This window comes from Aythya ferina (assembly GCF_964211825.1).
Source record: "Aythya ferina genome assembly, chromosome: 2".
NCBI classification, from domain to species: domain Eukaryota; kingdom Metazoa; phylum Chordata; class Aves; order Anseriformes; family Anatidae; genus Aythya; species Aythya ferina.
In genome coordinates, this window is record NC_140297.1 from 85,558,847 (window position 1) to 85,572,924 (window position 14,078).

Here is a 14,078-nt window from a genome sequence, read left to right on the forward strand (position 1 = left end):
GTTAAGGAGGGCGAGATAAGGAATTAATGACTTGATGGCCTGAGCTTTAGGAACTAAAGTACACTAAGTACACTAAGTACAGTTCTCAAGGCAAAGAGAAATTTATGATGGCTCTTAAAGTGAAGCAGAGGGCTGTTTCTTACTCTGGACATTTACCTTTTGTTAAGTGTCTCTGCTGAAGTATACAGTGGTCCATAGGTTTTTTTTATTCCTTATTACATAGAGGAATGCAGTGCATTTCCTGCTTCTGTGGCTGAAGTGTAAAGCAGAAAGCAAGCTCCTCTGCTTTACACAGGAGGATTGGGAAAGCGCTTTTTGTCATGTCATCCTCAATTTTCATGATCACTCGTGTTGGTATTTAATCAAGTAAACTATCAGAGGAGCACAACTGTGGCTTCAGTTATCACTGTATAGATTATTATGTTGATACATTTCCAATTGCTCAGGTGATTATGATTTCATTGATGTGCTGCTTCGAAGTACACATTTGTTACTTATGGAAACCAAGAAAGCCATAGAGAACTGGCTTAATTAAATTACAGCACAAGTCTGAAGCCACAAGAAGGAAACCCCCAAGCTACACTGCTGTTCAATACCGAAGTAATTCAGATACGCAGGAAAAAAACAAAACAACAGTAGTTTATCTTTGTTTACATCTTCTAGTAGAACGACTTGACTTTTGGGAGCCACTTGTTTCATCCTTTCCTTGTGCTGCCAGATCTTAGCAAAAAAACTGCTACATTTCTGAAAGAGTAATGCTTTCCAGAAATCCTGTAGAATTTGATCTGTTTGAAAACAAAATGGATTGGAGTTCTTTTGGACTCGGACTTTCAAATTATTTTTTATTTATTCTTTGAGGCACGTCGTGTCCCCACGGGCTTCGTAGTGCAAGATCAGTCGCACCAATGCTCCTATTACATAATCTTGTAGTTTTCTATTTGACACGAATTGACTTTCTAGAGAGAAGGACGGTGGTATGGTTTCAAGAGAGCCATCGTATATGCAGGTCGCTCAGTATGTACTGCACAGTCAGTATAACTACATAAGTCTCAGCTAAGCTTGCCCAGAATTGTTTGTGAAATGTGCACATATTTTATGAGCTTTGGGCATTTCTGTGTTAGTAGGTGTATTGAAGTTCTTGACTTACCCTCTGGAGTCTGATTATATGCTGTCATATAATCTAACACTACTCCAAGGAAGCTAAGCCTCTGTCTCTGTGCTGCTGTTTGTTTGTGACTCATGAGCTGTAGACAGGTAGGAAAATAAGGAATCAAATTTAAAATACACTACCACATTCCACAAGGCCACTTGAATGAGTATGGTTGGTGTGAAAACACTTCGAGAGCTCAGGCTTAGGGAAAGCCTTTAATGAAGGACACATCTCATAAGGTGATAGAGATCTCCCAAATTCTGTGTGTTTTTTGTTTGTTTGTTTGTTTTTTGTTTGTTTGTTTGCTTGTTTTGTTTTGTTTTTGTGTTAACATAGACTTTTCTCATGCATGTAAGCTTTAACAAATATTGCCACCACAATACCATTCTGAGATCCAAGAAGGAAGTAAGCAGAGGCAGCATCTTGTTCATCTTCTATGTTTTGAAGTATGGGGAGAAAAGAAGGGTGCCTCACAGCCCATGTATGGCAGTCTGAACTATTTCAAAAGCACTTTGACAGACTCGCATCTTAGCTGTGTGCATTTCTCAGTGGATGGGTGCATCTTTAGTAAGAACAGGGTGTGATGAAATGGGAGTTAGAAATGAGTTAGCTGGATACCACGGTGCTTGAATGAACACTAACTCTTCACAGATCACCTCAGGCTTCTCTAGATTGTTTTTATGTTGGTTTGCAAATACTGAAGCATTGTTCAAGTGGTCCGTACCACGAATCCTTTGGGTTCACGATCAAAGAGAGCAGCCTAACATCAGATTTAATGACAAGAAATTCTGATTGGAGGTTTTTTTTTTCCTTTACTCGTCCAAAATTAGCATATCTCCAGTTTTGTAAAGTAACCACAATTTGTTTTTTTGAAGTAACATGTTTCTGCCAGAATAGTTCTTGAAATCTTGATTAGAAAATGTGGCCTCTGTGTTTAACAGTTAAAAATCACCCCAAGTGTGAAAGCTGCAAAATAAGTATTTTCAGTATTTTTCTTCCTATGATAATCTTTCTACTCATCCTTGTGTGCTTTACCAAGGAAGGCTTTTACATGGTTAGTTAACAGTGTTTTCTGCATTCTGTTTTTCTGCTATCTTCCTCTTATTTCAGCGTTTGTTTTTATTTTTCATACTGTCTTTAACAGTTTTGACTATTTGTCTTCATAAATTCATCAGGGCTTCCCATTTCCTTTCATTTTCTGTAAACTGGTTGCCTTTTTCCAGCAAACCTTGCAGAAATACTAAATATATTGCAGGAATGTCCTCTTTCTCTGAAACATTTTTTAACGTGTATTTAACTAACCCACTTGATTTATTTAGCTGCCTGTATGCTGACATAGCATGATTTTTGTTTCCAGTAAATGAAAGAAAAACACATCCATCCATATGGTATTAGACTGAAAAACAGCCTAGGTCTACAATGGTTCTGGACATTTAGTAGTTTTAAGTACTTAATTGAGCATTTTTATTATATTTCATCACTTGGGAAATGAATACAGGCTTTTTATCCATTCAGTAGTCCTTTTCACTTGGGTTATTTGTTCAGGTGGGATTTTTGCTGATTTCTTTTTGTTAGTGTAATGTTGGGTATTCTATTAGAGGCTTTGGCTGAAATGTTGAACTGGTGTTTTTGCTGTGAATTGCTGCGTAGTCCTTGAAAAATCACTGTAATACAATCCAGTGAACTGCTAGGATTGGTTTAAAAAAAAAATGTAAATAAAAAAGTAAAAACTGCTTACCAGTAAATGTGAAGGGATACTTCTGCGCTTACTGTATGTTGATTTTTTTTTTTTTTTTTTTTTTTTTTTTTAGATGAAGTAAGTTTTGGAAGTCCCATGTAAAGCCTGTGGGATGAGGTTTTGAGGTCATCAGAGGTCTTTGCAAGGTCAGAAGCAGTAAATTAATGGCTTTCAACCTGAGGTCTGTGGGCTGCTTCTGGGGAGTGCAGATGTAATTTAATAGGCAGGTCTACTGTCAGTAGGTTTGTATTTGATACTGTAGTCTTGTCTTTCCATTGGAAAATTTTACTGTGTCTTAAACAAACATCCGAGAGTTACTGAACTAAAAAGTACTGGTTTAGGTATGACATTATGGGCCAATGGGAATGAGTTTATCAAAGGAATGGATTTTTCTTGTCTTTCTCTTGTCCCTTGCATTGGGCTGCTGAGCCTTGAACCTTTGCATTATACCAATGTATGAATCTCTGCCTCTTCTTGTAAGCACACAACTTCGTATCTCCCTGTGAGGGCAGGTGCATTCTAATCAATTCTAGCTTTGAAAATGGAAATGTGAGGAGAGCACAAGGAATGAAAAACAAAAACACTTGAGCATGAAGTGTAAGTTCTGGGAGAGAAATGTGTGGTGTGGGGTATAATCAAAATGCACGGGGCCTTCCCTGTCACCATTCCTCTAGCCACCTAAAATTTTACGTCTTTTTTTTTTTTTGTCCCCTGGCACTACATAGCTCTTTTTGTAAGTGTACCTTTTATTTCCCATGTTTTTTCCCCAAGCTTTTCAGAGTGCACACACAATTTGAAATAATTTATATGTACAAATGTGCCATTCTTTAAATTGTCTACAGGGCTCCTCATCTGTGTTCCTGTATATTTCATTGCTTCTTCCTTTTCTTCTGCACATGTAGAAGCCAGATTTATACTCTGACTACCTGCATGCTTAATTCATAACTGTTTACCAATCAAACACCAATTAAGGTTATTTGCAAACACAGATCTCACACTGAAGCAATTTTACAAAGATTCTGAGCATGAACAGAACAAGTAACGTTCATGATGCGTGAATACCAATGCTATTTATGATGGGGATGGTAGGATCTCGTGTTGAAATACAAATAAACCCAACCCCTTCCAAGTGAGGAGATTACCAACTCAAAAGGAAACTGTATTTATCACCCTGAGAAGCTGAAGAAATAGTTTCTAATATGAACACAGTTGCTGGCTTCAGCAGCTGGCTCACCATGAGTTAAGTATAGCGTAGGTCAGATCCATATTGATTTAACAAATGGTTTAAGTTTCTTAGAAGTGCTCCCTCTTTTCTTGTAAGCCTCCTGGACAAACTGTCTAAATCAGGTTGTTTGCTCATTCTAATAAAAATCCTGATCAAACAGCACACTTCTGAGGTTTATTTGTCTGCTGCATGAAAATTAGATAGTCTCGAGCACTCTTCCAGGAAACAGGAGACTTGGATACTGGATCTTTAATGAGGATTTGTCTGATCTTATACATTGTGTAGCAAGTCTTGTGCAGTTCCCACATGCTCTTCCCCTGCATTACATAATGAAGGACACTCCAGCTGCTGCTCCCTGTGCCTCGTGGTGATGGGAATCCCACTGACCCTGCCTGTAGGGTTCCTGCCTGCCGTGGTGCCTCTGGGCCCTTTGGCAGGGTGCTGGGATGGGAGTGGGCAGGGGGTTATTTGGGCTGTGCCCATTGCCATTCTGTGCTCCTCTGTGGGTGTGCGGGTGATCTTTTGCCACATAACCTAACATAACCTAAGTTTTGGTCCTTACAGCACAATTTCTATCATAAAAAATATCACAATATATTGACATAATGAAAATGTAAGTATAATCACTGATACTCTGGCAATAGACAAAGCCAAAGGTTACTGAATGGAAGTTTCTAGGTTGGAGAAAGAGACACAAGTGCCTTCTCCCTTTGGTAAGCGTGCATTGTTCCTATTAACTGTGAGGGAAATTGTATGCATTTAAAAAGATCAAAAAGAAAAATAAGGTCGTTGGAAAGCATTGCATTCACCCCTGCTGTAAAACGTGATGCTAACACAGCAGTATTCAATTTCAAACTGCTACTGAATAGTAAATTTCACAATGCTTTGTAGGGTTGGCTGGTATTGCCTTCACCCTATACAACTGCAATAACTGAAGCAAAGAGCTGAATTGTTCAAGACCATGGTGAAGACTTCTAAGTCTGCAATGGTATGTCTGCATCTCCACATCTTCAGCTAAAATAATCCTTTTTTTGGCTGAATGGTTGCAGTACCTGTGCATTTTGACAACTAATGTAGCCAGAGATACAAAGGTCAGATGATCACACCTGCCATTTGGTGCTGCCTTCTTACTGATGACCATAAGACATGGCACCTGCAGTGGTTGTGTCTGTCATGTTCCTGATTTTGATTTTACATTCCTCAATGTTATGTTTTTTTATATCCTTTGCTACATCAAATAGCTCTTATGATTTGATGTCTCTTGGTTACTACCTTTTAACTGCATTTGGATCCTTCTGTTACTGTTTATAGATGCAACTTCATAATAAAACTTCTAATTTATTTTTTTAAGTGTATGGCTTGACCAAGATGTAATACATAATGTATATTGTCTCACATAACTTATGAGATTCAGTCTGGTTCTTCTGTATATTGATCATTGCCATTTTTTATGACAGAAAAGTTCAAACCACCATTGTTAACTATGCTGTATTGCAGACAATTTGTATTTATTGTGACCTTCTTATTGTATTGTTTTACTTACCTTATTTATTTATTTTAGCCTTTGTGAATTGTCTGTGTGTTAATGCCTTGTTGACATGTCACTAAATCAGCATAAGTAAGATTTTTCTCTTCAGAAACTCATTGGATTGACCCATCATGGTCTGCATTTGTAAACTCACATGTTCTCATTTCAAACTCTTATTTTTTGTTTGTAATTATTCATAGATAAAAATGAGATGAACTCAAAGAACTGTTTTTCTTAGGCCTCAATGACTTTCTTTTATCAAAATGTCACGTAAAACAGAATTAAAAACTTTTCTGTTCACAAGAATTGGCTGCAGCTCTTGCTGTTATAACTCACTGTCTTTGGAAGCCCAAGCTCATTTCACCCTGAGATTACCAGTGGTTTAAAGTACAGCTACTGTCTTGATCTTTTATTTCAGAACCTATTTGACAGTGATAAGCTTAACCAACTCAAACCCAGCAATGTTATGTGCTCTATTTGTTTGGAAAACAGACTGCTGAAATTTCTGGTGTCTTCCTAGGCTAGTTGCTTTGGCCAACTTTTCTAAAGTAAGAGTCAAAACTTGACGTTTATCCTCTCTAAACACGAACAACCCCAAGACAAAATACTGCTTTCTCTACCATATACAGGAAAATCCACATTGAATGATGCATGAACAAATACACTACTTTCACCATGGTAATCAAAGCTCTTTATCTACCAGTTAAGTAAATATAATTAAAGGTTATTAGTCCAGCAGCAAAACAGTAAACACCATTGCTGATTTCTGTCTCTTATCACCAAATCACGAAAAGCAATCACGAAATCAGACCAGTCTTGCAAAATCAAAAAACAGCTCAGAATGAGTATACAGAAAAGGCTGCTTGAGACAGTTTTATGCACAGCAACTGTTTTCTGCAACCTAAATTATTGAAAGATCAGTGACAGCCCTTCCCCAGCCCCCAAATGGAAAGACTTTTCCCTGCACCACCTTATGCAGAAGGCTACTTTGCTCCAACATGTTGATACACGTTATTCAGACCACTAGAGTTAAAACAAACAAACAAAAGCTGCTAGGGAAAATAGTGGATTTGCTGCTCAGTCCCACTGATTAGATAATGTTACTCAGCCATAGTAAGGCTTGGATGTTCAGCATTCACTTCTGTCATGCTATATTGATGGTACAGCAAGAGCCATAAGATCAGATAAAAATCAATACACTTTTTCAGCAAAGGCAGAGAAGAGAATGAACAACCCAGAAAGACCAACTGAATTGAAAAACAATTAAATCTGCCTCTGAGAAGGAAGAAGCCTATGCTACCTGCTTTCAAAATGCTTATTGGAAAGTAATAGAGAAGAAATGTGCAGCCCTTGATTTAAATTGTTTTCCTTATTATGGAGTTGTTAAGCCATCTATTATATCCATAGGCATTAGGGAGTATCTGTTCACTAGACAGCTTTAATAGTAACAGATTATGCTGATAAAAACTATTTGAAAAATCACTTGTCCTGCAGTTTGCATTAAAAAGAAAGATGAGATCCCTTCATTAAGGGTGAAAATAATGTAGGAAATTGATTTAAACAAGAACAACAACAAAAAACAAGCAAATAAAACACTGCCTACCGTCATGTAGTTTTGCTCTAAAGAAAGCTGTTGTTTTTCTGAGTGATTGTGTAACAGAGCTTTAATTTTCAATGATCAAATGTCTGTGCTGCAAATGCCAGCTTTTTAATATGTTTGTATGGATAGTCTGCTAGAATAGATTACAATCCATATCTCTTAGGTTTGTTTATCCCACAGAGCACTGTGAATTTATACCAGTCTCAGTAAAAATGTGCTTCCTCCTGTGTTGTGGGCCAGGTGTGTTATTGGTGCGTGGTGCCATTAGACACCAAAGATTTCAGAAACAGATTTCAGCTCATATATTTCGTAATGCAGAAGGTACTGAGATGTAAAAAACTATAGCACAAATGTACTTGCACTTTAAGAAAAACTTTATACCATCTGATTTTAAAATAAAACGTTTCATATCCTGAACATGTTCCATGAGTAATCTGTTGATGTTTGGTTGATATATTTACAGGGGACTTGTAAGTTGCACAACCTGCAAAGACCATAATCCTTGTTCTACTTCTTTCAGATTGTTCTTGCTATTTTCAATTGCCTTCCACTCTCTGGATCAAATTCTGTTACTTGCTCTCCAGACAGAAGTCAAACCTTCACCTGTATATCAGTGCTGTCCTGTCTACCACTGGCCTATCTGCAACGCCCACCCACCCACCTACCTTCCCTCCCCACCCTTTCTAGGTGGTAGGTTTATGGAGTTTTAGTTAAACTAGTAGAGTCTTGAGATATTATTTCTATGTTAGAAATGTTTACTTAAATCATAGTCTGGAAGATATAAATAGGAGGATTTACTTTGGTGCCTTCACCAAATATATTAATTTATATTTTAAAGAAGACATTCCTGAATAGAGAATTTTATTTTTTATTTTTTCAAAGTGCAAGATTGAAGAGAACAAACAAAAACCTGCAAAAGGAGATTGTATCTTCCAGAGACAACGTTAGAAAGACCTCTCAATGCCTACTGGAATGAATATTGCAAATACAGCCCAGGCTGCAGATGCTGGTTGCCTCAACTAAAGAATGGGGAGGAGGAAAGGGGGGAAAGTAGAGTCTGAAAAATGAGAGGATGGGTATCCTGAATGTTACTAAACCAGATGTCCATCAGAAATATGCAGAAAAGAAGGAAATGTTCAATATACAAGCTTCAGTGAGTGTTATTCATGTTAGCACTGCTTTTTCTTACAGTCTTGCTCTCCTGAGTATGTAGATTGAATAGGAGCCATCTGCCAAAGTTCTGGCAAGGTGGAGTTTGTCCCTTTGCCAGAGGTCTGAGCTGTACCTGTGTGTTGGCAGAGCCCCAGCTGGAACAGCTGAAAGCCTCAGTTCAATGCACAGCTGGCAAGTGAGGAGAACCTGGAGGCTCACCCAGGGGAGTTTTCATGTGGGCTTCTGTCTCTACTGGAAGGATCAGGTTCTTTTAATTGCTGTCTCCTGGTATTTTCTGGAACAAACTGGGTAAGTGCATGCCAGCAGGCCAAATCCCAATGTGAGAGCTAGTTACAAGGGTTGAAATATTACTAGGCATGAAGAGAAGGTGTATCCTCTGAAGTAAATGCTGCAGAGGCTGCTAACAATGACACATAAAAGAAAAGTGAGATAATTTTCTTGCTGTTGGCAAGACATTAATAGCTGGTAGTGCTCTTGTGACTTACAAAGGAGAATTAACTTTCTATCTCCTAAAAAAAAGTCTAGATGGAGTGAGTAAAGATATTAATTAGCCTTTGCTAGCGATAAATCTCTCTGAAGTGTAATTGGTCTGCACCTACTACACTTTTATACTTGCTGGCTCTTGGCTGATTGAATGGTTCCTTGGCCTTTGGCCTATGGAAAATGAAGCTGATTGCAGTGCCAAGGCTGCAGACAGCTTCTGCAGGTGGAGATTTATATGATCATAGACAATTATGCTGAATCCTACACTTGGAATGTCTCAAATTACTCTTGCAGAATTTGATGAAACTGTAGCAAAAACAAGACCTAAATTACAAAACAAAACCCTGGTCAATATTTTGTCTACTGTTTACATGCATTTAGATAATTCAGAATCTTCATTCTGTTTGTCTGGTTCCTGAGTTTGATGTTATTCACACATTCTCCTTTATTAGTATTCATTCAGTATGGATAATATAAAAATAAAAGAGTAAATACCTTTTTCAACAGGTTGCAGCCCTCATTTTGTACATGAATGTTAGCGGAGGTCACTAAGAAATCGTACCATTTGAAGCTGTTGGAAAGAAAATTGAAACTGTAACTGAGATGCAGACTTCTAAATCAATAGTAAGCCTTGTATCTAGAACACTGTCTTTTTACTCCTGTTCAATTAAACAGCATCAACGTAGTCCTCAGCCTTTTGCTGGTTGGTATTGCATGTCACAATATTTGTAGTGCAACATATGTTTGAAGTACAGGATAATCCTTCTGGAGCGTGTTCAGTTTGCTGCATCTAAGCCTTTCTGGATGTAGTTCAATCTCTCTTCCTAGGCCAATTGTTAATGGTAAGGTATCCAAACAACTATTTTCTTGTAGCGCACAATTCTGTCTCATTAAACAGAGAACTCCAACAGAGCTGCTGAATGTTAACTTTATTCTGTCATTGTACTAAATCTGCCTGACCCCCATACTGAAACGATAATAGCATAAAAGGTTAGATGGGGAAAATGGCTAAAAATAAATACTTGTGTATGATAAATCCTCATGATATCAACAGTGAAGGGACAACATTATTTTATTGTTTGTATTTACTGCTTGATGTAACCTTTCATTTTCCAGAGAAAGCTTTTATGATGAGATCACAAGACAATATGATGTGGTAGTTTTTGTTTAAAAGAGGCAACCTCAGCATTCAGTCCTGTTTGCCCACTTCCTGGCACTAGCTCACTCTATAGGCAAAGAAAAAAAAAAAAAAATGCCTGAGATGTTGAAAGAAATGGAATACAAGGCAGATGTAAGATTTATTCTATCACAGATTTCTCTAGATAAATGCCCTTACTTTTATAACTTGCATTCAGGAACAATTGTAAGCCTGAAATGTGACTGAATCCTGTTGTACTTTGCCCCAAACCACATGTGAAAAGACTTTGTTGGCATAATTAATTTGGATGTAACTGTTTGCCAGTGGTAGGAAGCACAGAGGACCTCAGTGCCCTTTGGAAACTTATTTTCAGTGAAAAGTCATGATTTGCTCAGTGAACTTCCCCGCATAATCTTTTGTGCTATAGTAGGCTTCTAATCATGTCCCAAAATGTTTGAAGGCAAATTCAGAGTCCTCCTTAACCAACCAGTACTGAGAAGGGGACAGAGACTCAGCAGCCACAGGTTTGTCAGCTGTTTCTCATCCTGACCCACACCAGAAAGCCTGAGTGTAGCAGGCTGGAAATGGGGCTGTGGGCCTGCTTGGTGCTTTTATTTCAGTCGTTCTGTAAGTGAGAGGCTTCTTGATTATGGATGCACTCCATGGTTGTTCCCAGGTCTGCTTCCCATGACCTGGCTCCTGATGTTGCCTAGTGTAGGGCCTGGTTCTTAGCCCAGTATCTGTTTATTACCAGCCTGCCTGAGTTTGCTCCTCTCCTGGCCTGACCTCTGACAGCACTGGGTGGTTAATGAGAAGTCAAAAGTTTATTCTGCTTACTGACACTTGGTCTTTTGGCCTTCTTTGTTTTTACAAGCTATCAATTTCTCAGGTGTAGCAAGAGTTAATGATGAGGCGCACAGCGCTATATGGCTCTGAGCAAGATTGTACACATTTCATTAGTTTGAACCATCGAACCATCTAAGGCATTATTCTCTTTGGAAAGAAATTAAAAAAAAAAAAAAAAAAAAAAAAAAAGCATGCAAATTTAGTGTGTTCTGCAAAAGATTTAAATGCCAGAACTCTGTTTTGTTTAGATACTATTTCTATGTGTTGGTTTGTCGATATGTTTTCACACATTTGGGTACATTGTCTACTCTGTCCCTCATAGTAATTAGGCAGGTTAAGAATTTTTTTCTTTTGTGCTTGAAACTCGGGCCACAATTTGTCTGTTTAGTATTGCAAAATACCAGTAGTATGTTAACGTATTTAACTCTGAAGCCATTATTCCAGTGCAGTTATCTCTACAAACCCTTGTACAATTATTCCCTTTATATTTTAGATGGGATGCTATGTTCTTTCTGCTTTTGTGATAAACTACTTTCCCTTTTTCCTATTCAATGTGCAGCTTTGTGTTTCATTGTTTTTGATACTCAGAACGTGAAGGATAGTAGCATAACAAGCTTGATACTGCTATTTTATTAGCTTAATTAAGATTAAACAATGGAGACATCAATGCATATTGTAGCACTGCTCATACACAAGTACAGTGACTGACTTCCTGATATCTTCACAGCCTGCACTTCTGCAGTGTTTGCTCCTTCTACCCCTACCTGGTAGATTTGATATTAGAACTAGTGCTTGTCTTACATTGGCTTCAACTATTTTTCTTGAAATATATTTAATAATTTTTGTTACTTTAGTTATAACAAGTCTGTGAAAGACAGAATTATTCATGATATATGTGTTCTTCTCATGTTAAGTGTTTAACTCATGCCTCATTTTGTATAGAATTAGTTTTGTTCACAGGGCATGGAAGCTAACACTGACATACTAGGACCTGATCTGGAAGAAATGCTAAAATAAGTGTTTTGCTTCCTGTGAATGTATTTTAATGACATTTAGAGCCATTAAGACAATATGCCTCTGAAATGATTCTTGTTTGCTGAAGACATTTTTAAAGGTGAATTTGGGACACAGGTATTTATTTTGCTCTTTCAGAACGTATGTAAAGGAGAGGAATTATATTGATGCAATGACATCTAAATCTTTGATAAAGGCCAAGTGTAATGAAGGCCATGAAAATGGCAGACCAAAAATCATTGTATATAGCAAAATGAACAGAGTGTAGATATTCAAAGAATAGTTCGTATACTTGGCTTGCCTGTAAACAAAATGTTCTTGGATTTTAACTTTTTGAAGGAAAATGTTGAAGGAAAACATTCTGATTTCTGTATTTATCTATTTTTCTCAGTTAAAGCTATTCACTAAACTGTGACCTAATGTACAAATAGCTTTGACCCTGGAATTGTATTTTCTAAAAGTAAATGAGACTTGATAAATATTGCACAGGTTTCTATGCAACATACCATACAATGCTGTATATAGATAATTCAGCTCTAGCTGCAATCTTTTCATTTTCAAAGTGTGAGTGACAATCCTAGCTTTACAAAAGCTGAGGACAACTCATATATTATAGCCCTTTCCCCCTAGATTATATATTATTTCAGAGAGCACTATTTGATGTAATAGTAGAAGAATGGGAATAAAAATATCTCATCTATATAAATATCAGATCTTTATTATATTGCATTGTTTTCTGATTTGTTGATACAAATGTTTGGTTTTATACTGGATATAACTGAATTGAATGAAACTGGAATATTCTTCCTTACTGAAATTAAGTATTCAGAAGTCTTCTGTTTTTCAATGGAAAATATTACAGTTGCCTGTGTTATAAACCTTTCTCTGCCTGAGAGAATTTAAAGTCTGTGCCCCTATAGTGCCGGGGCACAGAGCTGTTACATTCGCTATGAATAATTAAGCAACTCCTGCTACAGGGGTTGCAAGCTGGAAGTCCCACATCCCAGTAACTGGTGCTGAAGGAGAGCCTTGTCATCGGGATCCTGGCTGCTGACAGAGCAGACCCTTTGCCACCAGAGGAAAACAACAAGCAGCAGCTCTTAAACCTCTCTTAACTCTCGTGTTCACCTTATTTTCAGCAAATCAATGGTATCTGTGCATTATCATGGTGTGGAAGTGACGTGGAAACTTCCAGCTCTCTCCTAGGGAGGCTTTGCCCCACCTTTTTCCCCTAGAAAGACCTGTTGTCTGCTCTGCTGTCTCCTCCTTCACCCAAAAGAGTCGGGGAGTGCATGAAATGGTTACTGCCACCCTTGGGTGTATTTCTCCTTGCTTCATTGATGCCATTGGTCAGGAGAACAAACCTGCTCATTTTCTATCCATAAACATTTTTTGGCAACACGAATACTCCTCTTTTTATCTTACAGCCCTTTCTTTTCTGTCATCATAAATCTTTTTTAGACTTAAACGACAAACGAGACAGGTACCTGTACTACTATTCAGTCAAATGCCACTCTGGGTCGTGCCCTAAGTCCTCAACTCTGACTAACAATTACATGGTAAGTTTAAACTGAAAAGGCTGTCATGGTTTCCTGATCTTATGATATGCTTAAACCTACTGATGTGAAAACTTGCATATGGAGTATAATTAACACCTTAATGTGCAGGCCTTTATAATACGTTTTATTTTATATTCTCTTGCAATCCATAATTCAGCATAGCATTCCATTGTAGCACAGTCAAAACAGAAATGTACAGTATCATGTTAATAGGGTTATCGTAGTCTGCTGTCTTTTAAAGATGGATTTTTTTCTCTCCCTCCTGAATTACTTTATTTTTTAGCATACTATGTGAAGACAGAAACATAAAACCCAAGCAAAGGTTTTTACTACTGTGTTGCAATGAAAACATTATAATTCATGATAATTAACTATAAAACTTCTGTTTATTTATCTTTATAATGAATTTCATATATTAGCAGATTCTTAAACCAGTCTCTTTAAGACAAGAGCGACATATTTAACTAGAGAACATTTGGTCAGTAGATGGAACTAGGGTTCCTGTTTTGTTATTTACACAATTTAGTGTCTTACACTCATGTTGAGAAGGTAAATAAGGTATTTCGTCGTTCATGTATTTTACTTGGAAAACTTTCATCTGTCAGTCATGAGTTCCCTTCCACA